General features: G+C 36.6%; 1 protein-coding gene across 1 annotated transcript in view; it reads left to right on the forward strand.

Moving 5' to 3' along the window:
- Positions 1 to 24,174, forward strand: part of LOC142234013 (odorant receptor 13a-like) — a 102,072-nt gene that overhangs the window by 19,815 nt on the left and 58,083 nt on the right. The gene's annotated exons all lie outside the window — the stretch shown is intronic.

Below are 24,174 nucleotides of genomic sequence, written 5' to 3' on the forward strand. Positions count from 1 at the left end.
CGGAGGTCAAATCTGGTGATCGGTTTGTATGGGGGCTCTATATAATTATGAACCGATGTGGACCAATTTTTGCATGGTTGTTAGCGACTATATACCAACACCAAGTACCAAATTTCAGCCGGAACGGATGAAATTTGCTTCTCTTAGAGGATCCTCAAGCCAAATTTGGGGGTCCGTTTATATGGGGGCTATACGTAAAAGTGGACCGATATGGCCCATTTGCAATACCATCCGACCTACATCAATAAAAACTACTTGTGCCAAGTTTCATGTCGATAGCTTGTTTCGTTCGGAAGTTAGCGTGATTTCAACAGACGGACAGACGGACATGCTCAGATCGGCTCAGAATTTCACCACGACCCAGAATATAAATACTTTATGGGGTCTTAGAGCAATATTTCGATGTGGTTCAAACGGAATGACAAAGTTAATATACCCCCCATCCTATGGTGGAGGGTATAAAAATATGGGAAATATAAAGCTAGAGCAATTTTGATGCAATTGTACAAAAGAGCATTTGATTTATCGGGCGATACATATGTATTCGAGATATAGGACAATTTGAGTAATATTTATAATTTTTGTTACACAGCAGTGGCGATTTTACAAGGATATTGGTTAAAACTCGTCAAGATGATATATTATTTGGCCAATTCGGGCGATATTTCCACAAGTCGGAGCTTTATTTAAAATTCGACCATTCTGTGGAAAGTTTGGCACTACAGTGTGTAGAGTATGTTTACAATATGACGAAATCATCACAGAATTTTGTGTAAAATGTGGGTATTTAGGCCATATTAGATCAATATGACACACTTAAATAGCATATTAAATGTATTCTCTGTGGAAACTATCGAGTCAATTGGAGGAAACTCCCATTGAAAATGGGTATAAAATATGAAACATTCTACCATATTTCCCCTACTTTGGCGTACATATATATGGGAGCTATATCTAAATATGAACCAATTCTGACCAAATTTGACATGCATAGTTAGAATAATAATTCTGCTATCTCAGCAAAAAACGTAAATGGGAGAATAATTTTGGCCTCAGTGGTCATAAAGGGTGATACGGTCAAAATTTGGTCAATATTAACTTGACGTATTTCTTTCAATTTTGCATTTAAAAAACCTGAACACCCCTCATTTTGAAGGTGTGTGTGTAGAATATTGCTTCCATTTTGATTTTGGAATTCACTCTTCAGTTGTCAAAATGCAGTCAAAGCAAGAAGAGCAGCGTATCAAAATTTTGCTCGCGCATCGCGAAAATCCGAGCTACTCGCACGCAAAGCTGGCAAAATCGCTAAAAGTTGCCAAATTAAAGTGTTTGGGGAACGTTTGTCGACAGCCAGGAAGTCTGGATCGGGGGGAAAGGTAGCAGATATTTTCAAGCACATAAAACTGTCAAAGTTCGCAAAGAAATATCTCGATTGGCAAGCCATCTGTACCTGTGGTTTGAAAAGCAGCATTTTCATAGCTTCCGGGACTGTCAACCAAGAAATTTACGTGAAAGAGTGTTTGAATAAACGTCTGTTGCCTTTCCTGAAGAAACACGGTTGTTCCGTACTGTTTTGGCCGGATTTGGCATATTGCCATTGCAGTAAAAAGACCATGGAGTGGTACGCCGCCAACAACGTTCAGGTGGTTCCCAAGGATAAGAACCCTCCCAACACGCCAGAGCTCCGCCCAATTGAGAAATACTGGCCTATTGTCAAGCGGAACCTAAAGAAGTCCAAAAAAAACTGCTAAGGACGAGCAGCAGTTCAAGGCAAACTGGCTTTCTGCGGCGAAGAAGGTGGACAAGGATGCTGTACAAAATCTGATGGCAGGTGTCAAGCGTGAGGCCCGGCAATTCGGATTTGGAAATGCGAAAGCCTAACTGAATATTTTTCCTGAATTTTATACTAATTGAACTTGAAAAAGAAATTTAATTTGATTTTTTAAATAAACGATTTCACCGATTTACACGCGTTTTCCCTTGACGAAATTTTGACCGTATCACCCTTTATGGGTGTAAATCGGGCGAAAGATATATATGGGAGCTATATCTAAATCTGAAGTGATTTTAACCAAATTTGGCACATTGGACGATACTCTTAAACGTACTCCTTGTGCAAAATTTGAAGAAAATCAGGACAAAACTCTAGGTTTTGAGGCCATATTAGGCGAAATTGGACGAAAGATATATATGGGATCTATATCTAAATCTGAACCGATTTCATCCAAATTTAGCACAATTAACAATACTACTCAACGTACTCCTTGTGCAAAATTTGAAGCAAGTCAGGACAAAACTCTGGCTTTTTTGGTCATATAAGTTCAAATCGGACTAAAGATATATATGAGAGCTATATCTAAATCTGAACCGATTTGGCTGATATTTTGCGTATCTTACGAAAGGCCCAAAAAAAATGTGGCTTTCAGAAATTTTGAGAAAATACGTTGATAAATAAGTCAATTATGACCAGATCGGTGATAAATATATATGGCAGCTATATCTAAATCTGAACCGATTTTTTTCAAAATCAATAGCGATTGCCTTTGAGCCAAATGTAAAACTCTGTGCCAAATTTGAGGATTATCGGACTTAAACTGCGAGCTGTACTTTGCACACAATATTACATATTTCTTTCAATTTTGCATTTAAAAAACCTGAACACCCCTCATTTTGAAGGTGTGTGTGTAGAATATTGCTTCCATTTTGATTTTGGAATTCACTCTTCAGTTGTCAAAATGCAGTCCAACCAAGAAAAGCAGCGTATCAAAATTTTGCTCGCGCATCGCGAAAATCCGAGCTACTCGCACGCAAAGCTGGCAAAATCGCTAAAAGTTGCCAAATTAAAGTGTTTGGGGAACGTTTGTCGACAGCCAGGATGTCTGGATCGGGGGGAAATCGAAAACCGAAAGCCGCTGAGACGACAAAGAGAGTTGCCGGCCATTTTTGCCCAAATCGGAAAAGCATATATATGGAAGCTATATAGAAATCTGAATGTGCGTGAAGATAAATTGTAAATTGTAAATAGCTAAGACACAAACCGGACAGATTTAGCCGCGCACCGAATGAGTTAATTGAAATATGCTAAGGCGACAAAAAAATTGTTATATATATTTTGACTAATTTGGACCAATAATAAATGAACTAAGCGACAAGTGTGATGCCATAATAAAGGCCTAGGAGCGCACTTTCAGAAAATAAGGTCACATAGATCAAAAACACAATAACGATTGAGATATTGTAGAAATAAAACCGCACTAATGGATCCTTAATTTTTATAAATTCAGGTCACTGTGCAATCCTGCCCAGGATATTTTGGTATCAGGAGAAAGGTCGTAATGTGTACTTTCTGGCTATATGGTCGCTATATTCGAAAGCAATCCAGAAAATTGTGTTTTATCCAATTTAGTGGAAAAATACTAACTTGGATGGATTCACATAGGGAAAAATGCCCCACTGTGCAATCCTGCCCAGGATATTTTGGTATATGAGAGCTATATCTCAATCTGAACCAATTTCAACCAAATTTGGCACACCTGACTACAGTACCTATTGTTCTCCTGGTGTAAAAATTTCAAGCAAATTAGGTTAAAACTCTGGCTTCTGGCTTTTTGGTCATATAAGTGCATATCGGGCGAAAGATACATATGGGAGCTATATCTAAATCTGAACCGATTTCTTTCAAAATCAATAGGGTTCTATTCTGACCCAAAACAGGAACTTGTGCAAAATTTGAAGGCGATTGAACTTAAACTAGACTTTGATCACAAAAATGTGTTCACAGACAGACGGACGGATGGACAGACGGACATGGCTAGTTCAACTCACGGACCCACCCTGAGCATTATTGCCAAAGACACCATGTGTCTATCTCGTCTTCTTCTGGGTGTTGCAAACATACGAGTATGCACTAACTTATTTATAATACCCTGGAGCAGGGTATATGTTAATTAAGTAAGTTTTGCAATCAGCATCAATGCAATCAATTTATTTTATACCCAAGTATTTGTTTGTTTTTATACCCTGCTCCACACTGTGGAACAGGGTATTATAAGTTAGTGCATATGTTTGCAACACCCAGAAGGAGACGAGATAGACACATGGTGTCTTTGGCAAAAATGCTCAGGGTGGGCTCCTGAGTCGATATAGCAATGTCCGTCTGTCCGTCTGTCCGTGAACACATTTTTGTAATCAAAGTCTAGGTCGCAGTTTTAGTCCAATCGACTTCAAATTTGGCACAAGTATGTGTTTTGGCTCAGAATAGATCCCTATTGATTTTGGAAGATATCGGTTCAGATTTAGATATAGCTCCCATATATATATTTTGTCCGATATGGACTTATATGGCCCCAGAAGCCAGACTTTTACCCTAATTTACTTAAAATTTTGCACAAGAAGAACAATTAGTACTATATTCAAGTGTGCCAAATTTTATTGAAATCGGTTCAGATTTAGATATAGCTCCCATATATATCTTTCGCCCGATATGGACTAATACTGTCCCAGAAGCCAGAGTTTTACCCCAATTTGGTTGAAATTTTGCACAGGGAGTAGAATTAGTATTGTAGCAATGCGTGCCAAATTTGGTTGAAATCGGTTCAGATTTAGATATAGCTCCCATATATAGCTTTCGCCCGATTTACACTCATATGACCACAGAGGCCAATTTTTTGCTCCGATTTAGTTGAAATTTTGCACAGGGAGTAGAATTAGCATTGTAGCTATGCGTGCCAAATTTGGTTGAAATCGGTTCAGATTTAGATATAGCTCCCATATATAGCTTTCGCCCGATTTACACTCATATGACCACAGAGGCCAATTTTTTGCTCCGATTTAGTTGAAATTTTGCACAGGGAGTAGAATTAGCATTGTAGCTATGTGTGCCAAATTTGGTTGAAATCGGTTCAGATTTAGATATAGCTCCAATATATAGCTTTCGGCCGATTTACACTCATATGACCACAGAGGCCAATTTTTGCTCCGATTTAGTTGAAATTTTGCACAGGGAGTAGAATTAGCATTGTAGCTATGTGTGCCAAATTTGGTTGAAATCGGTTCAGATTTAGATATAGCTCCAATATATAGCTTTCGGCCGATTTACACTCATATGACCACAGAGGCCAATTTTTAACTCCGATTTGGTTGAAATTTTGCACAGGGAGTAGAAGTAGCATTGTTGCTATGCGTGCCAAATTTGGTTGAAATCAGTTCAGATTTAGATATAGCTCCCATATATATGTTTTTCTGATTTCGACAAAAATGGTCAAAATACCAACATTTTCCTTGTAAAATCGCCACTGCTTAGTCGAAAATTTGTAAAAATGACTCTAATTTTCTTAAACTTCTAATACATATATATCGAGCGATAAATCATAAATAAAATTTTTTGAAGTTTCCTTTAAATTGCTTCAGATTTAAACGTTTCCCATATTTTTTTACTAACATTGTGTTCCACCCTATTGCATTAGCCGAATTAAATTTTGAGTCTATAGATTTTGTAGAAGTCTATCAAATTCTGTCCAGATCGAGTGAAATTGAAATGTATGTATTTGGGACAAACCTTTATATATAGCCCCCAACACATTTGACGGATGTGATATGGTATCGAAAATTTAGATTTACAAAGTGGTGCAGGGTATAATATAGTCGGCCCCGCCCGACTTTAGACTTTCTTACTTGTTTTTTATACCCTCCACCATAGGATGGGGGTATATTAACTTTGTCATTCCGTTTGTAACACATCGAAATTTTTCGCTAAGACCCCATAAACTATATATATTCTGGGTCGTGGTGAAATTCTGAGTCGAACTGAGCATGTCCGTCCGTCCGTCCGTCTGTTGAAATCACGCTAACTTCCGAACGAAACAAGCTATCGACTTGAAACTTGGCACAAGTAGTTGTTATTGATGTAGATCGGATGGTATTGCAAATGGGCCATATCGGTTCACTTTTACGTATAGCCCCCATATAAACGGACCCCAAAATTTGGCTTGCGTGGCCGCTAAGAGAAGCAAATTTCATCGGATCCGGCTGAAATTTGGTACATGGTGTTAGTATATGGTCTCTAACAACCATGCAAAAATTGGTCCACATCGGTCCATAATTATATATAGCCCCCATATAAACCGATCCCCCGATTTGACTTGCAGAGCCTCTAAGAGAAACAATTTTCATCCGATCCGGCTGAAATTTGGTACATGGTGTTAGTATATGGTCTCTAACAACCATGCAAAAATTGGTCCACATCGGTCCATAATTATATATAGCCTCCATATAAACCGATCCCCCGATTTGACTTGCAGAGCCTCTAAGAGAAACAATTTTCATCCGATCCGGCTGAAATTTGGTACATAGTGTTAGTATATGGTCTCTAACAACCATGAAAAAATTGGTCCATATCGGTCCATAATTATATATAGCCCCCATATAAACCGATCCCCCGATTTGGCTTGCGGAGCCTCTAAGAGAAGCAAATTTCATCCGATCCGCCTGAAATTTGGTACATGGTGTTAGTATATGGTCTCTAACAACCAGGCAAAAATTGGTTCACATCGGTCCATAATTATATATAGCCCCCATATAAACCGATCCCCCGAATTGGCTTACGGAGCCTCTAAGAGAAGCAAATTTCATCCGATCCGGCTGAAATTTGGTACATGGTGTTAGTATATGGTCTCTAACAACCATGCAAAAATTGGTCCATATCGGTCTATAATTATATATAGCCCCCATATAAACCGATCCGCAGATTTGACCTCCGGAGCACCTTGGAAAAGCAAAATTCTTCCCATTCGGTTGAAATTTGGTACGTGATGTTAGTATAGGGTATCCAACAACCATGCAGGAATTGGTTCCTATCAGTCCATAATAATATATAGCTCCCATATAAACCGATCCCCAGATTTGACCTCCGGTGCCTTTTGGAGAAGCAAAATTCATCCGATCTGGTTGAAATTTGGTACGTGGTGGTAGTATATGATATTTAACAACCATGTGGGTTGAAATTTGTGGATGACAGTCTTTCGTAGAAGTTTCTACGCAATCCACGATGGAGGGTACATAAGATTCGGCCTGGCCGAACTTACTTGTTTTTTGTATGCCCAATTAAAACTGTGATTGAATTAAAAAATTTAATGTATCAATTAATTCCTTGATTGAATCAGCAAAAAATTGTGTGCACTTTGTGGTTTAGGGTAAAAAATAAAATCCCCTATATTAAGTTTTATAAAAAATTGGAAAAGTATACCAGCTATATATTCAAACAAAATCTTTCTTAAGATACAAAAAGTCAACAAACTTAATAACTTAATTAATTTTAAAGAATTTTTCAGAATTTTCAGTTGAAAATTCTTAGTCGTAGTTTAAGAACATAAAATCTTTGGCCTCACAACAAAATGTTTTTCAGTGTAGGTGATAAAAAAATCAAAAAGGGTGTATTTTTTACTACTCAAAATAGTATTCCTATTTTAAGTACAAGAAATTGTAGGGCTAAAACTTAATTTTCTCTCTATAGGTGAGTATTAAGTTCGAGTTTAGCCGCTAAAATCGCTAAAGTGAAAACTAAATCAGTAAGAAAAATGCTTGAAATTATACATATTTGTTGCAAATTTCATTATAACTGGATGGAGAAAAGCCCAAAACAAATTTTCACAAAGTTTGTATTCCTTAAATTGGATTATTAAAGAAACGTAATCGTGAAAAAATTACGTTTTTAGCGGCTAAACTCGAACTTAATACCCTCCATATTGGCGGAAGGTACTTTCATATATTTACTTAAATTTCATCTTAATGATTTAAAGCCCATTCGATGTAGAACAGCAACATTGACTGCTAAAAACCATAAGGAAATGTATCAAAGGGTATGTTACTAATTTTGTTGTTCAATCATCATTCATGTGGAAAATGTTGTCACCAGACCAGAAACCTCTTGCTAAGTAATTTTATGCCTGGTTGGCTTGTTGTTTGAAACTGTTTTGCGAAAAGCAAAATACAATAACCCAACATAAAATATTTAATTTCATTAAAAAAATCCATTAACAATAAACTCTTTACAATAATTTCCGCATTCTCGGGTGGGGATATTGTTTCTAGTTTTTTTTTTTACCTGTTTTCTACAACACTCTTCTCCTTTTTGTTCTTAAACAAAGGACATAAGGATACTCTGTCGAGGGACCACAATACTCTACCAACACTTAGTAAAGGCAAATGGGAATATTGATGGCACTAAAGTGATGCAGTCCATACCTTTGAGATTCACATAAGTTGCCATGGATATTGTGTCGGTAAATCTAGTGGGATTTAATTGTACCTAAAATTGAAAGTCAATTGGGAGGCAATTGTAGTTAGTTTGGGTAGAATTATTTTACGATATTTCAAAGAATTGTAGTTTTCAAACTTTTTATAGTCTAGTAAAAGTATTTTTGTAGCGTGATTAAGACACGGTCGATATACCGTGTCGGTAATATTAAAAATTAAAATTTAATTATACTTGTCGTCAGCTGGATAATTTTCAACTAGTAACTTGTGCCAAACTCGACGATACTAGTTCATAAAAAAGTATAAGTGGGAAAAAGTCGGTCCGTAGAAATTGTAGCATTGAGGTCCTTTTTATATTCAACATCAAAGGATCCCGGCAAAAAAAAATCTTGAAGTTCTTCTAAAGGCAAAAATATCCTCCCAAAGATGTTATTTATTTTAACTACAATGGAAGTCATTTTAATTCAATTTTTATACCCTCCACCATAGAATGGGGGTATACTAACTTTGTCATTCCATCGAAATATTGCTCTAAGACCCCATAAAGTATATATATTATGGGTCGTGGTGAAATTCTGAGTCGATCTGAGCATGTCCGTCTGAGCATGTCCATCCGATCCGGCTGAAATTCGGTTGAAATTTGGTAAGTGATGTTAGTATATGGTATCCAATAACCATGCAGGAATTGGTTCATATCAGTCTATAATTATATATGTTATAGTCCCCATATAAACCGATCCCCAGATTTGACCTCCGGTGCCTTTTGGAGAAGCAAAATTCATCCGTTCTGGTTGAAATTTGGTACGTGGTGGTAGTATATGATATTTAACAACCATACCAAAAGTGGTCCATATCAGTCCATAATCATATATAGCCTCCATATAAACCGATCCCGAGATTTGGTTTTGGAGCCACTTGAAAGAGCAAATTTCATCCGAGTCAGTTGAAATTTGGTACATTGTGCTAGTATATGGCCGTTAAAAACCATGCCTAACTAGGTCCATATCGGTGTATAGTCCTTAGATAAATCGATCTCCAGATTTAGATGTAGCTCACACAAAAATTGGTCCATATCAAGTTCATAATTGTATATAGCCCCCATATAAGCGACCCCCATATTTCAATTCTGGCTCTCTACGTACCGTACAAAAGTCCATATCGATTCGTAATTATTTGTAAACTTACCTATACATACCTTTTTTGTCTAATACATATATACCACGTATGGACTAACTCACAATTTAGAAAACGATTTTAAGAAGTTTTAAGATACCACAACCCAAGTAATTCGATTGTGAATGACTGTCTTTGTAGAAGTTTCTAAATGCACAGGAAAAACATGTTTGGACATGGTTGCCGCATCCATTTAATGCTTATCTAGAATATGTAATTGTCGCGAAAATCATGTATTTTGTCTTTGTAAAAAAAATTTTCTACCGGAGAAAAATGTATGGTGGCAATAAGCATTTATATGGTTCTCAAATGCCGCAAACATGTTCTATCATTTAAATGATAGAATTTGAGACCATTAAATGGTCGCGAAAATCATGTACCTGACCATTAAATTTTTCTCCTTTCTTGCAGGGAAAAAAGTATTTTTATAGGTTACGATAGACATGTCTAGAACCATAAAATGGCCAATAAGGCCATGTACATTGTTTTCGTGCCCATTTATTTTTATAACATCCACAATGGGATGGGGGTATATTAACTTTGTCATTCCGTTTGTAACACGTCGAAATATTGCTCTAAGACCCCGTAAAGTATATACATATTCTGGGTCGTGGTGAAATTCTGAGTCGATCTGAGCATGTGCGTCCGTCCGTCTGTAGAAATCACGCAAACTTCCGAACGAAACAAGCTATCGACTTGAAACTTGGTACAAATAGTTGTTATTGATGTAGGTCGGATGGTATTGCAAATGGGCCATATCGGTCCTCTTTTACGTATAGCCCCCCTATAAAAGGACCCCCAAATTTGGCTTGCACACCCTCTAAGAGAAGCAAATTTCATCCGATCCGGCTGAAATTTGGTACATGGTCGATCTATAGTTATATATAGCCGATCCCAATTCACACAAAAATTGGTCCATATCGGTTCATAATCATGGTTGCCACTCGAGCCAAAAATAATCTACCAAAATTTTATTATACCTTGCTCCACACTGTGGAACAGGGTATTATAAGTTAGTGCATATGTTTATACCCTGCTCCACACTGTGGAACAGGATATTATAAGTTAGTGCATATGTTTGCAACACCCAGAAGGAGACGAGATAGACACATGGTGTCTTTGGCAAAAATGCTCAGGGTGGGCCCCTGAGTCGATATAGCGATGTCCGTCTGTCCGTGAACACATTTTTGTAATCAAAGTCTAGGTCGCAGTTTTAGTCCAATCGACTTCAAATTTGGCACAAGTATGTGTTTTGGCTCAGAATAGATCCCTATTGATTTTGGAAGAAATCGGTTCAGATTTAGATATAGCTCCCATATATATATTTCGCCCGATATGGACTTATATGGCCCCAGAAGCCAGAGTTTTAAACTAATTTGCTTAAAATTTTGTACAAGAAGAACAATTAGTACTATAGTCAAGTGTGCCAAATTTTATCGAAATCGGTTCAGATTTAGATATAGCTCCCATATATAGCTTTTGCACGATTTACACTCATATGACCACAGAGGCCAATTTTTTGCTCCGATTTAGTTGAAATTTTGCACAGGGAGTAGAATTAGCATTGTAGCTATGCGTGCCAAATTTGGTTGAAATCGGTTCAGATTTAGATATAGCTCCAATATATAGCTTTCGGCCGATTTACACTCATATGACCACAGAGGCCAATTTTTTGCTCCGATTTAGTTGAAATTTTGCACAAGGGAGTAGAATTAGCATTGTAGCTATGTGTGCCAAATTTGGTTGAAATCGGTTCAGATTTAGATATAGCTCCCATATATAGCTTTTGCCCGATTTACACTCATATGACCACAGAGGCCAATTTTTTGCTCCGATTTAGTTGAAATTTTGCACAGGGAGTAGAATTAGCATTGTAGCTATGCGTGCCAAATTTGGTTGAAATCGGTTCAGATTTAGATATAGCTCCAATATATAGCTTTCGGCCGATTTACACTCATATGACCACAGAGGCCAATTTTTTGCTCCGATTTAGTTGAAATTTTGCACAAGGGAGTAGAATTAGCATTGTAGCTATGTGTGCCAAACTTGGTTGAAATCGGTTCAGATTTAGATATATCTCCCATATATAGCTTTTGCCCGATTTACACTCATATGACCACAGAGGCCAATTTTTTGCTCCGATTTAGTTGAAATTTTGCACAGGGAGTAGAATTAGCATTGTTGCTATACGTGACAAATTTGGTTGAAATCGATTCAGATTTATATATATCTCCCATATATAGCTTTCGCCCGATTTACACTCATATGACCACAGAGGCCAATTTTTAACTCCGATTTAGTTGAAATTTTGCACAGGAAGTAGAATTACCATTGTTGCTATGCGTGCCAAATTTGGTTGAAATCGGTTCAGATATAGGTATAGCTCCCATATATAGCTTTCGCCCGATTTACACTCATATGACCACAGAGGCCAATTTTTAACTCTGATTTAGTTGAAATTTTGCACAGGGAGTAGAATTAGCATTGTTGCCATGCGTGACAAATTTGGCTGAAATCGGTTCAAATTTAGATATAGCTCCCATATATATGTTTTTTTAATTTCGACAAAAATGGTCAAAATACCAACATTTTCCTTGTAAAATCGCCGCTGCTTAGTCGAAAAGTTGTAAAAATGACTCTAATTTTCCTAAACTTCTAATACATATATATCGAGCGATAAATCATAAATAAATTTTTTCGAAGTTTTCTTAAAATTGCTTCAGATTTAAACGTTTCCCATATTTTTTTACTAACATTGTGTTCCACCCTAGTGCATTAGCCGACATAAATTTTGAGTCTATATATTTTGTAGAAGTCTATCAAATTCTGTCAAAATCGAGTGATATTTAAATATATGTATTTGGGACACACCTTTATATATAGCACCCAACACATTTGTACAAAGTGGTGCAGGGTATAATATAGTCGGTCTCGCCCGACTTTAGACTTTCCTTACTTGTTTTTATAGAAAACATTGTCAAAATGTGATTTCTATAGAAAACATTGTCAAAATGTGATTTCTATAGAAAATTGTTGTCAAAATTTTACTTCTATGGAAAATGTTGTCAAAATTTTATTTTGTCAAAATTTTATTTCTATAGAAACTTTAAACTTAATTATATACGTATTTTATCGGCCCTTTTGAAGTTTAATATATACCACGTATGGACTATGTGGTATATATTACGTTGTTAGGAAGTTTTAAGATACCTTGCCATCGGCTTCAGTAGAAGTTTCTACGCAATCCATGGTAGGGGGTACATAAGCTTCGGCCGTGCCGAACTTACGGCCGTTTATACGTATTTCCGTTTATACCGCGCTTTTTGTGCTAGGCTAAGAAGTTTTCGAACTGATTTCGTATGTTAAGCTCATTAACAAAGGACCTCCTTTTTAGTTCGAACAGTGTTCCATATTGCAGTGAAACCGCTTAGAGAAGCTTCATTTGAGGTAAAACACTTGCCAGCAAGGAATTTTTTTAGATTTGGGAACAAGTAAAAGTCACTGAGAGCTAAATCAGGAGAATATGGTGGGTGGTCAAGCAACTCGTACTTTAATTCGTTGATTTTAGCCATTGTTAAAACACTCTTGCGTTGTCTTGATGAAAAACTATTTTTTTGTGTTGTAAGCCAGGACGTTTTTCTCGAATTTGTACATTTAGTTGATCCAAAAGGTTGCAATAGTACTCTGAATTTATTGTTTTACCCTTTTGCAGATGGTCAATCAATAAAATACCTTTGAAGTCCCAAAAACCGTTGCCATAACCTTAACAGCCGATTGAATTGTTTTTGCTTTCTTTGGGGCACTTCCTTCAGCTTCAGTCCATTGTTTGGATTGTTCTTTTGTCTCTGGAGTATAGTGGTGGATCCATATCTCATCAACAGTTATGAAACGACGCTTAAAATCCACTTTATTTCGCTTAAAACTATCCAAACAAGCTTGAGAAATGTTCATTCTTATGCGTTTTTGATCGACTGTTAACAAATGCGGCACCCATCTTGCAGAAAGTTTTTTAATTTGTAGTTCTTCATGCAAAATTAAATGAACTCGATAATTTTAGATGCCCATGATATTTAATACCACACCATTCACTTTGGATACAATTTCTGTTGTTGTTGCTGTTTTTGGACGTCCACTACGTAGTTCATCTTCAATGCTTGTACGACCACGTTTAAATTCAGCAACCCAATTTTTTACTGTTGCATATGAAGGAGCACTTTCACCTAATACATTCACCATATCATTATGAATTTCTTGTCCCGATAAACCCTTTTTATGTAAATATTTAATGACAGCACGCATTTCTAATTTTTTCATTGTAAAAAAATTGCGGATGCGTCTTTTGTGAACACCTGTTTCTATATGAAGGAGTTGCCAGATCGAAACAAAATTTAACATGTGTTCATAACAGAGATGGAAGTTTCCAAAACACGTAACTTTTTATACCCTCCACCATAGGATGGGGGGTATATTAACTTTGTCATTCCGTTTGTAACACATCGAAATATCACTCTAAGACCCCATAAAGTATATATATTCTGGGTCGTGGTGAAATTCTGAGTCGATCTAAGCATGTCCGTCCGTCCGTCTGTTGAAATAACGCTAACTTCCGAACGAAACAAGCTATCGACTTGAAACTTAGCACAAGTAGTTGTTACTGATGTAAGTCGGATGGTATTGCAAATGGGCCATATCGGTCCACTTTTACGTATAGCCCCCATATAAACGTACCCCCAAATTTGGCTTGCAGACCCTCTAAGAGAAGCAAATTTCATCCGATCGGGCTGAAATTTGGTACATAGTGTTAGTATATGGTCTCTAACAACCATGCAAAAATTGGTCCACATCGGTCCATAATTATATATAGCCCCCATATACACCGATCCCCCGATTTGGCTTTCGGAGCCTCTAAGAGAAGCAAATTTCATCCGATCCGGCTGAAATTTGGTACATTGTGTTAGTATATGGTCTTTAACAACAATGCAAAAATTTGTCCACATCGGTCCACAATTATATATAGCCCCCATATAAACCGATCCCCAGATTTTCTTCTCTTAGAGGCTCCGCAACTCTAAGAGAAGAAAATTTCATACGATCCGGCTGAAATTTGGTACATGGTGTTAGTATATGGTCTCTAAAAAGTGTGCAAAAATTGGTCTGATTGAAATTTGGTACGCGGTTTTACTATATGATATTTAACAACCATGCCAAAAGTGGTCCATATCAATCCATAATCATATATAGCCCCCATATAAACCGATCCCGAGATTTGGTTTTGGAACCTCTTGGATGAGCAAATTTCATCCGAGTCAGTTGAAATTTTGTACATTGTGCTACTATATGGCCGTTAACAACCATGCCTAACTAGGTCCATATCGGTCTATAGTTATATATAGCCCTCAGATAAATCGATCCCCAATCACACAAAAATTGGTCCATATCAAGTTCATAATTGTATATAGCCCCCATATAAGCGTTACCCATATTTCAATTCTGGCTCCCTACGTACCGTGCAAAAGTCCATATCGATTCGTAATTATTTGTAGACTTACATACATTTTTGTCTAATATATACCACGTGTGGACTAACTCACAATTTAGAAAACGATTTAGGATACCACAACCCAAGTAATTCGATTGTGTATAACAGTCATTCGTAGAAGTTTCTACGCAATCCATGGTGGAGGGTACATAAGATTCGGCCTGGCCGAACTTACGGCCGTTTATACTTGTTTCCGTTTATACCGCGCTTTTTGTGCTAGGCTAAGAAGTTTCCGAACTGATTTCATATGTTAAGCTCATTAACAAAGGACCTCCTTTTTAGTTCGAACAGTGTTCCATATTGCAGCGAAACCGCTTAGAGAAGCTTTGAAGCACTCAGAAATGTCAACGCTGAAAAAGGTTTTGGTGCTTGGTCGGGACTGGTTTTGAATCCCATGTATGCAAGGCGGGCATGCTAACCATTGCACCGAGGTGGTTCCCTTTCGTGCCTTAATTCTGTGGCAAATTGAATATAAATTTAATTTGAAAATACTATTGGTAAAATGTTTTCAGTGTACTACATAGTGTGTGTAATACTTCTTTGAATTGACTATTTTTGTGGCATAATAAAACGGTGGTTAAGAAGTTTATATATGATTTAAAACCATGCATACATTTTTAATTTACACTATATTCAACAACAATTATGCGATTAATTTTTGATATGATGTGATGATATGAATCTTAGTTTAATAGCATTGACAATATTTTATAAATTAAATTAAAGAGTTATTGGAAGGCTAATTAACAAAGTCATATATCTTGGGAAATTATCAAACGACACCAACATAGCTTTTGCTGACATATATAATCAAAATAATAATAATAGAAAATATTTTATATACAGCTACAATTGTGGTTTGGTTGTGTCTACGCCCTTCATAAGATTTTGTCAGTTTGCTTTATCCAGATTGTAGGCTTGTTGATCCTAGAGGGCACATTTGTAGGGTCGCAAATACAGATTACTTGTGTGTTTATTAACTCACTTCCTGCATGAGTCGTATCCTTAGACTATTTGAAAACAAAACACAACTTTGCTAATATATTAACAAAAGAGTGGGTCAACATTTTGTGGACATATTGAAAGAAAGAAAATAAACAGCTATATAGGGTCGAAAGCTTGGCGAGGATGAATCGTACACGCAAAAAAATAATTCTTTCCTCCCAAACGAAATTTCAGACAAACAAAGTTCGTTTTGCATTTGCTTTTCGCTGTAAGGAAGATTCTTTGGAAGAAAAGTATATTCTTTTTGTGATAAGCGTTTATTCTTTTCCAGGATGTGAAAACAATTTCATAAAGACTAACTCAAAAAAAAAAACAAGTATATACAGCAGTAAGTTCGGCCGGGCCGAATCTTAAATACCCACCACCATGAACCAAATATTTGAAATTTCAGGAGGGCTTGAGGACTTGAGGACACTTCCCGAAGACAAATTTAAAATTTTCACCTATGAGGACTATATCAGATTCTGGTTTTATAAGAACCATTTTTGTTTGAGTTTTACAGGAATCATTAACATCTCTTGTAAGTGTGCAAGAAAATTATAAAATAACGTCTTGATTTGAAATCTTAAATCTGTAGATTTTCACCCGAGAAGTAAAATCTGGAAATTTTAGATTGAGTTTCAAGCAATTTTCATGATCAGTGCGCACGCAAGAAGTGAAGTCGGTCTATATGGAGGCATTACCAAATGGACCGATAAAAACTTAATCCGATACACGTTTTTGTGAGCCTAAAATACCAGAATATTTACAATTTAGGCAAATCGGATAAAAACTACGGTTTCTAGAAACTCAAGGAGTTAAATCGGGAGATCGTTCTTATGGGGGCTATACTAAAATATGGACCGATACTCACCGTTTTCAGCTCAGCTCTTTATGGCCCGAAAATACCTCTAGATTTCCAATTTCAGGCAAATTGGATAAAAACTTCGGATTCTAGAAGTCTAAGAAATAAAATCGGCATATCGGTCTATATGGGGGCTATACCAAAATATGGACCGATATTCACCATTTGTGGCACACCTCTTTGTGGACCTAAAATACCTATAAATTTCCAATTTCAGGCAAGTTGTATATAAACTACGGATTCTATAAACCCAAGATGTAAAATCGGGAGATCGGTCTATATGGGGGCTATACCAAAACATGGAACGATACGAACCATTTTCGGCACACCTTTTGATGGTCCTCAAGTACATCTAGATTTTCAATTTCAGGCAAATTGGATAAAAACTATGGTTTCTATAAGCCTAAGAAGTAAAATCGGGAGATCGGTTTATATGGGGGCTATACCAAAACATGGAACGATACGAACCATTTTCGGCACACCTTTTGATGGTCCTCAAGTACCTCTAGATTTTCAATTTCAGGCAAATTGGATAAAAACTATGGTTTCTATAAGCCTAAGAAGTAAAATCGGGAGATCGGTTTATATGGGGGCTATACCAAAATATGGACCGATACTCACAATTTTTGGCACACGTATTTGTGGTCCTACAATACCTCTAGATTTCCAATTTCAGGTAAATTGGATAAAAACTGCGGTTTCTATAAGCCCAAGAAGTAAAATCGGGAGATCGGTCTATATGGGGGCTATACCAAAACATGGACCGATACTCACCATTTTTGGCGCACCTCTTTATGGTCATAAAATACCTCTACATTTCAAATTTCAGGCAAATTGGATAAAAACTACGATTTCTATAAGCCCACGACCCCAAATCGGGAGGTCGGTTTATATGGGGACTATATCAAAACCTGGACCGATATAGCCCATCTTCGAATTTGACCTGCCTGCAGACAAAAGATGAGTTTGTGCAAAATTTCAGCACGATTGCTTCATTATTGAAGACTGTAGCGTGATTACAACAGACAGACAGACATACAGACAGAGAGACGGACAGACGGACAGACGGACATCGTTATATCGTCTTAGAATTTCTCCCTGATCAAGAATATATATACTTTATATAGTCGGAAATCGATATTTCGATGTGTTACAAACGGAATGACAAACTTATTATACCCCCGTCACCATTCTATGGTGGTGGGTATAAAAAAACAGGTATATACGGCCGTAAGTTCGGCCAGGCCGAAGCTTATGTACCCTCCACCATGGATTGCGTAGAAACTTCTACTGAAGACTGTCATCCACAATCGAATTACTTGGGTTTGACAAAATAAAATTTTGGCAACATTTTCTATAGAAGTAAACTTTTTTGACAAAATTTTCAAAAGATTTCAGATTGTAAACATTCTCTATAGAATTAAAATTTAGACAACATTTTCTATAGAAATAAAATTTTCTATAGAAATAAGATTTGACAAAATTTACTTTAGGAATAAAATTTTGACATAATTTTCTATAGAAATAAAATTTTGCTAGATTATTTTTGGCTGGAGTGGCAACCATGGTTATGAACCGATATGGACCAATTTTTGTGTTATTGGAGATCGGCTATATATAACTATAGACCGATATGGACCAATTTTGGCATGGTTATTAGCGGCCATATACTAACACCACTTTGCAAATTTCAACTGGATCGGATGAATTTTGCTCGTCCAAGGGGCTCCGGAGTTCAAATCTGGGAATCGGTTTATATGGGGCTATATATAATTATGGACCGATATGGACTAATTTTTGCATGGTTATTAGAGACCATATACTAACACCACTTTGCAAATTTCAACCGTATCGGATGAATTTTGCTCCTCTAAGAGGCTCCGGAGTTCAAATCTGGGGATCGGTTTACATGGGGGCTATATATAATTATGGACCGATATGGACCAATTTTTGCATGGTTGTTAGAGAACATATACCACCACCATGTACCAAATTTCAGCCGGATCGGATGAAATTTGCTTCTCTTAGAGGCTCCGCAAGCCAAATTTGGGGGTCCGTTTATATGGGGGCTATATATAATTATGGACCGATATGGACCAATTCTTGCATGTTTATTACCAAATTTCAACCGGATCGGGTGCATTTTGCTCCTCTAAGAGGCACTGGAGGTCAAATCTGGGGATCGGCTTATATAGGGGCTATATATAATTATGGACCGATATGGACCAATTTTGGCATGGTTGTTAGAGACAATATACTAACACCACGTACAAAATTTCAATCGGATCGGATGACTTTTGCTCTTTTAAGCGGCTCCGGAGGTCAAATCTGGGGATCGGTTTATATGGGGGCTATATATAATTATGGACCGATATGGACCAATTTTTACATGGTTGTTAGTGACCATATACTAACACCATGTACCAAATTTCAGCCGGATCAGATGAAATTTGCTTCTCTTAGAGGCTCCGCAAGCCAAATCGGGGGATCGGTTTATATGGGGGCTATATATAATTATGGACCGATGTGAACCAATTTTTGCATGGTTGTTAGAGACCATATACTAACACCATGTACCAAATTTCAGTCGGATCGGATGAAATTTGCTTCTCTTAAAGGGTGTGCAAGCCAAATTTGGGAGTCCGTTTATATGGGGGCTATACGTAAAAGTGGACCGATATGGCCCATTTGCAATACCATCTGACCTACATCAATAACAACTACTTGTGGCAAGTTTCAAGTCGATAGCTTGTTTCGTTCGGAAGTTAGCGTGATTTCAACAGACGGATGGACGGACATGCTCAGATCGACTCTGACTTTCACCACGACCCAGAATATATATACTTTATGGGGTCTTAGAGCAATTTTTCGATGTGTTACAAACGGAATGACAAAGTTCCTATGGTGGAGGGTATAAAAAACAATCTTTTCTGGCTAATTGTATTTTTCCTTACATCTGTCTCACTTCCACGACGTTTTTTGGTTCTTAGCACCTTTTTCTGTATGCAAACAATGTAGAAGAAATTATTCGATTTTATAAATTTTTTAAATTTTATCTTTCGCCTGGACGGAGAATCAAACCGCGGACCATGCAATTTGTAAACTAACACACTATCCACTGAGCTATGTAGCTGTTATTCTCAACAATAGACAATTATCCATATAAGTTATATTTATATAGCATAACTTGCGGCGCCCACGAGCCGATTAAACAAACTTCATTTAACAGTTGGGCACCGTGGAGCAGTTGTTCCTACGTCCGCCTTGCATGCTAAAGGCCGTGGTTTCGATCCCTGTTTCGACCGAACACCAAAAAGTTTTTTTTTGTGTGTGTTTTTTACATATATTCCAGATATGTTCGCAAGATTCCCACAAAAAAGTTCAACATTACATACTACTATATTAAATTTTTACTATGAACTGTAAAATGTGTCTTATTAAAGACTTAAAGTCAGAAAAGAATAGTATTTGATATAAACGAAATGGAGTGTGTTGTTGGTTCAAAAATAATTTTTTTTTTATTGAAAAAATAAAAATTTTGCAACAAACGAATTTTTTGGTGAAAAGTTTAAAATTTTCGAAGAACTTAAAAAAACTCGAACAAAAGAAAAACGTTTTCGGTACACGTTTTCCAAACGTTTTTTTTTTTTCTTTGCGTGTATGTATCCTCCACCATGGATTGTGTACAAAGTTCTACTAAAGTCTGTCTTCCGCAATCGAATTACCTGGGTTGTGGTAACAATGGCAAGGCTTTGTAAAAGTTTTTAACATTGTCTTCTAAATTGTAAGTTAGTCCGTATGGAGTCTATGTTAGATTAAACAAGTAAATGTATACGGCTGTAAGTTCGACCAGGCCGAATCTTATGTACCCTCCACCATGGATTTCGTAGAAACTTCTACTAAAGACTGTCATCCACAATCTTGCCGATGGCAATGTATCTTAAAATTCCTTAACATCGTCGTCTAAATTAGTATTTATTATACAAAAAAGCAAATTAAATACCTATACCATTCAGTTCTTGACCGTTATGAATATTTGCGCGGTATAAGATAGGCAGAAGTGAAATATGGGGTTCGGTTTATATGAGGGATATGTACAATTATGGACCTATATGGTCTAATTTTTGTGTGATTAGTACCAAATGTTAGCAGGATTAAATGAAATTTGCTTATCCTGAAAGAAGTCAAATCTGGGGATCGGTTTATCTGGGGAGTATATTTAACTATGGACCGATATGGACCACTTTTGGCATGGTTGTAGCGACTATATACTAACACAACCTGATAAATTTCAGTCGAATCGGATGCAATTTGATCCTCCAAGAAATTTACTCTTCCAAGAGGCTCCCGATGTCAAATATGGGGATTGGATTATAAGGGGGCTATATATAATTATTGACCGATTTTGAACAATTTTTGCATGGTTGTTAGTGGCCATATACTTACACCGCATACCAAATTTCAACCGGATCGGATGAAATTTGCTTATCTACGAGGCTCCGAGGGTAAAATCTGAGGATCGGTTAATTTCGGGGCTATACGTAAAACCAGTAAGGAAAGTCTAAAGTCGGGCGGGGCCGACTATATTATACCCTGCACCACTTTGTAGATCTAAATTTTCTATATCATATCACATCCGTCAAATGTGTTGGGGGCTATATATAAAGGTTTGTCCCAAATACATACATTTAAATATCACTCGATCTGGAAGAATTTGATAGACTTCTACAAAATCTATAGACTCAAAATTTAAGTCGGCTAATGCACCAGGGTGGAACACAATGTTAGTAAAAAACAAGGAAAATGTTGGTATTTTGACCATTTTTGTCGAAATCAGAAAAACATATATATGGGAGCTATATCTAAATCTGAACCGATTTCAACCAAATTTGGCACGCATAGTTACAATGCTAATTCTACTCTCTGTGCAAAATTTCAACTAAATCGGAGTTAAAAATTGGCCTCTGTGGTCATATGAGTGTAAATCGGGCGAAAGCTATATATGGGAGATATATCTAAATCTGAACCGATTTCAACCAAATTTGGCACGCATAGCTACAATGCTAATTCTACTCCCTGTGCAAAATTTCAACTAAATCGGAGTTAAAAATTGGCCTCTGTGGTCATATGAGTGAAAATCGGGCGAAAGCTATATATGGGAGATATATCTATATCTGAACCGATTTCAACCAAATTTGGCACGCATAGCTACAATGCTAATTCTACTCCCTGTGCAAAATTTCAACTAAATCGGAGCAAAAATTGGCCTCTGTGGTCATATGAGTGTAAATCGGGCGAAAGCTATATATGGAAGATATATCCAAATCTGAACCGATTTCACCCAAATTTGGCACGCATAGTAACAATGCTAATTCTACTCCCTGTGCAAAATTTCAACTAAATCGGAGTTAAAAATTGGCCTCTGTGGGCAAATGAGTGTAAATCGGGCGAAAACTATATATGGGAGCTATATCTAAATCTGAACCGATTTGATATTTTGCAAATTTTTCGAGACCCATAAAATATTCGGATGTACGGAATTTGAGGAAGATCGGTTGATATGCACGCCAATTATGACCAGATCGGTGAAAAATATATATGGCAGCTATATCTAAATCTGAACCGATTTTTTCCAAAATCAATAGGGATCGTCTTTGAGCCGAAACAGGACCCTATACCAAATTTTAGGACAATCGGATTAAAACTGCGAGCTGTACTTTGCACACAAAAATACATCAACAGACAGACAGACGGACAGACAGACAGACAGACAGACAGACAGACAGACAGACAGACGTCGCTAAATCGACTCAGAATTTAATTCTAAGCCGATCCGTATACTAAAAGGTTGGTCTATGATTACTCCTTCTTGGCGTTACATACAAATGCACAAACTTATTATACCCTGTGCCACAGTAGTGGTGAAGGGTATAAATAGTCCAATATGGCCCATTTGCAATACCATCGGACCTACATCAATAAAAACTACTTACGTCAAGTTTCAAGTCGATAGATTGTTTCGTTCGAAGTTAGCGTGATTTCAACAGCCGGACGGACGAACATGCTTATTTCACCACGACCCAGAATATAAATACTTTATGGGGTCTTAGAGAAATATTTCGATGTGTTACAAACGGAATGACAAAGTTAATATCATATACCCCCCATCCTGTCGTGAAGAGTATAAAATTCGGATTCTATACCTCTATAAGCCACTTTATTTCTTGATCGGTTTATATAGAGCCGATCGTATAATATTTGTTCCTCCACAGGATCCAGAAATCAAATCGTGAGGGGTCGGTTTATATGGGAGCTATATATAATTATGTATCGAAAGGGACAAACATTTGCATGGTTAATAGAGGGCATACAATTACTGGATCGAATGTCTTATCTACACCCTCGAAAAAAAAATCGCTTCTCTAACATATGTTATGTTCCAAACATATTTTGCAGGACGCACATAATTTCGTGATTAAATCAGAATTCGTTTTTCGCAGCCTCTTGCACGAGCTAATTTCATCTGATCCGGTTGTACCAAGGTGTTAGCATATGGCCTCTAATAACCATGCAAAAATCGGCCCATACATCAAAAGAATTTTCTTCGTAAAAAGAACGAAAAATTTCGTTAAAAGTACGAAATTTGTCATTGTTTTACAACCAAAGAAACTTTTCATTAAAAGTACGAAATATTTCGTACTTTTTACGAAGAAAAGTTCTTCCAAAATTTTCGTAGTTTGTAAGAAAAAAATTCGTACTTTTTATGAAGAATCTTCGTACTTTTTATGAAAAATCTTCGTACTTTTTATGAAACAATTTCGTTCTTTTTATGAAAATGTTTCGTACTTTTTATGAAAAACTTTCGTACTTTTTTTTCAAAAATGTTCGAACTTTTAGAAAAAAATTTACAGTCGAAAGTGAATTTGGTTGTAGTTACAAGTGTGAAAAATGACATCACTACTTTACATCTTAAGTTTTTTAATAATTTTTAGTTTTATTGCTTCACTTTTATTCATAGCGCTCTATCACCCAAATGAGAAGTAGCATAGACTTGCATAAAAAAATAGAATAAAGGAATACACTCAAGCTCATTATAAAAGACAATTTTATGTCGCGAACGGAAATTTTAAGACTACAATGAAACTTCTTCGTTATTTCAAAGAAAATGTTTCGTACTTTTTATGAAGAAATTTTAACGCAGAATGTTTCGTAAAATATTCGTAAAAACTTCTTCACAAAATTCATGAAATATGAAGAAAGTTTCGTTAAAAGTACGAACTTTTTACGAAGAAAAGTTAATGTAGAATATTTCGTAGAAGTTTCGTATATTCGTAAAATGTTCTTCGTAAAATTTACGAAA

This window comes from Haematobia irritans, chromosome 1 (assembly GCF_050003625.1).
Source record: "Haematobia irritans isolate KBUSLIRL chromosome 1, ASM5000362v1, whole genome shotgun sequence".
In the NCBI taxonomy this organism is placed as follows: domain Eukaryota; kingdom Metazoa; phylum Arthropoda; class Insecta; order Diptera; family Muscidae; genus Haematobia; species Haematobia irritans.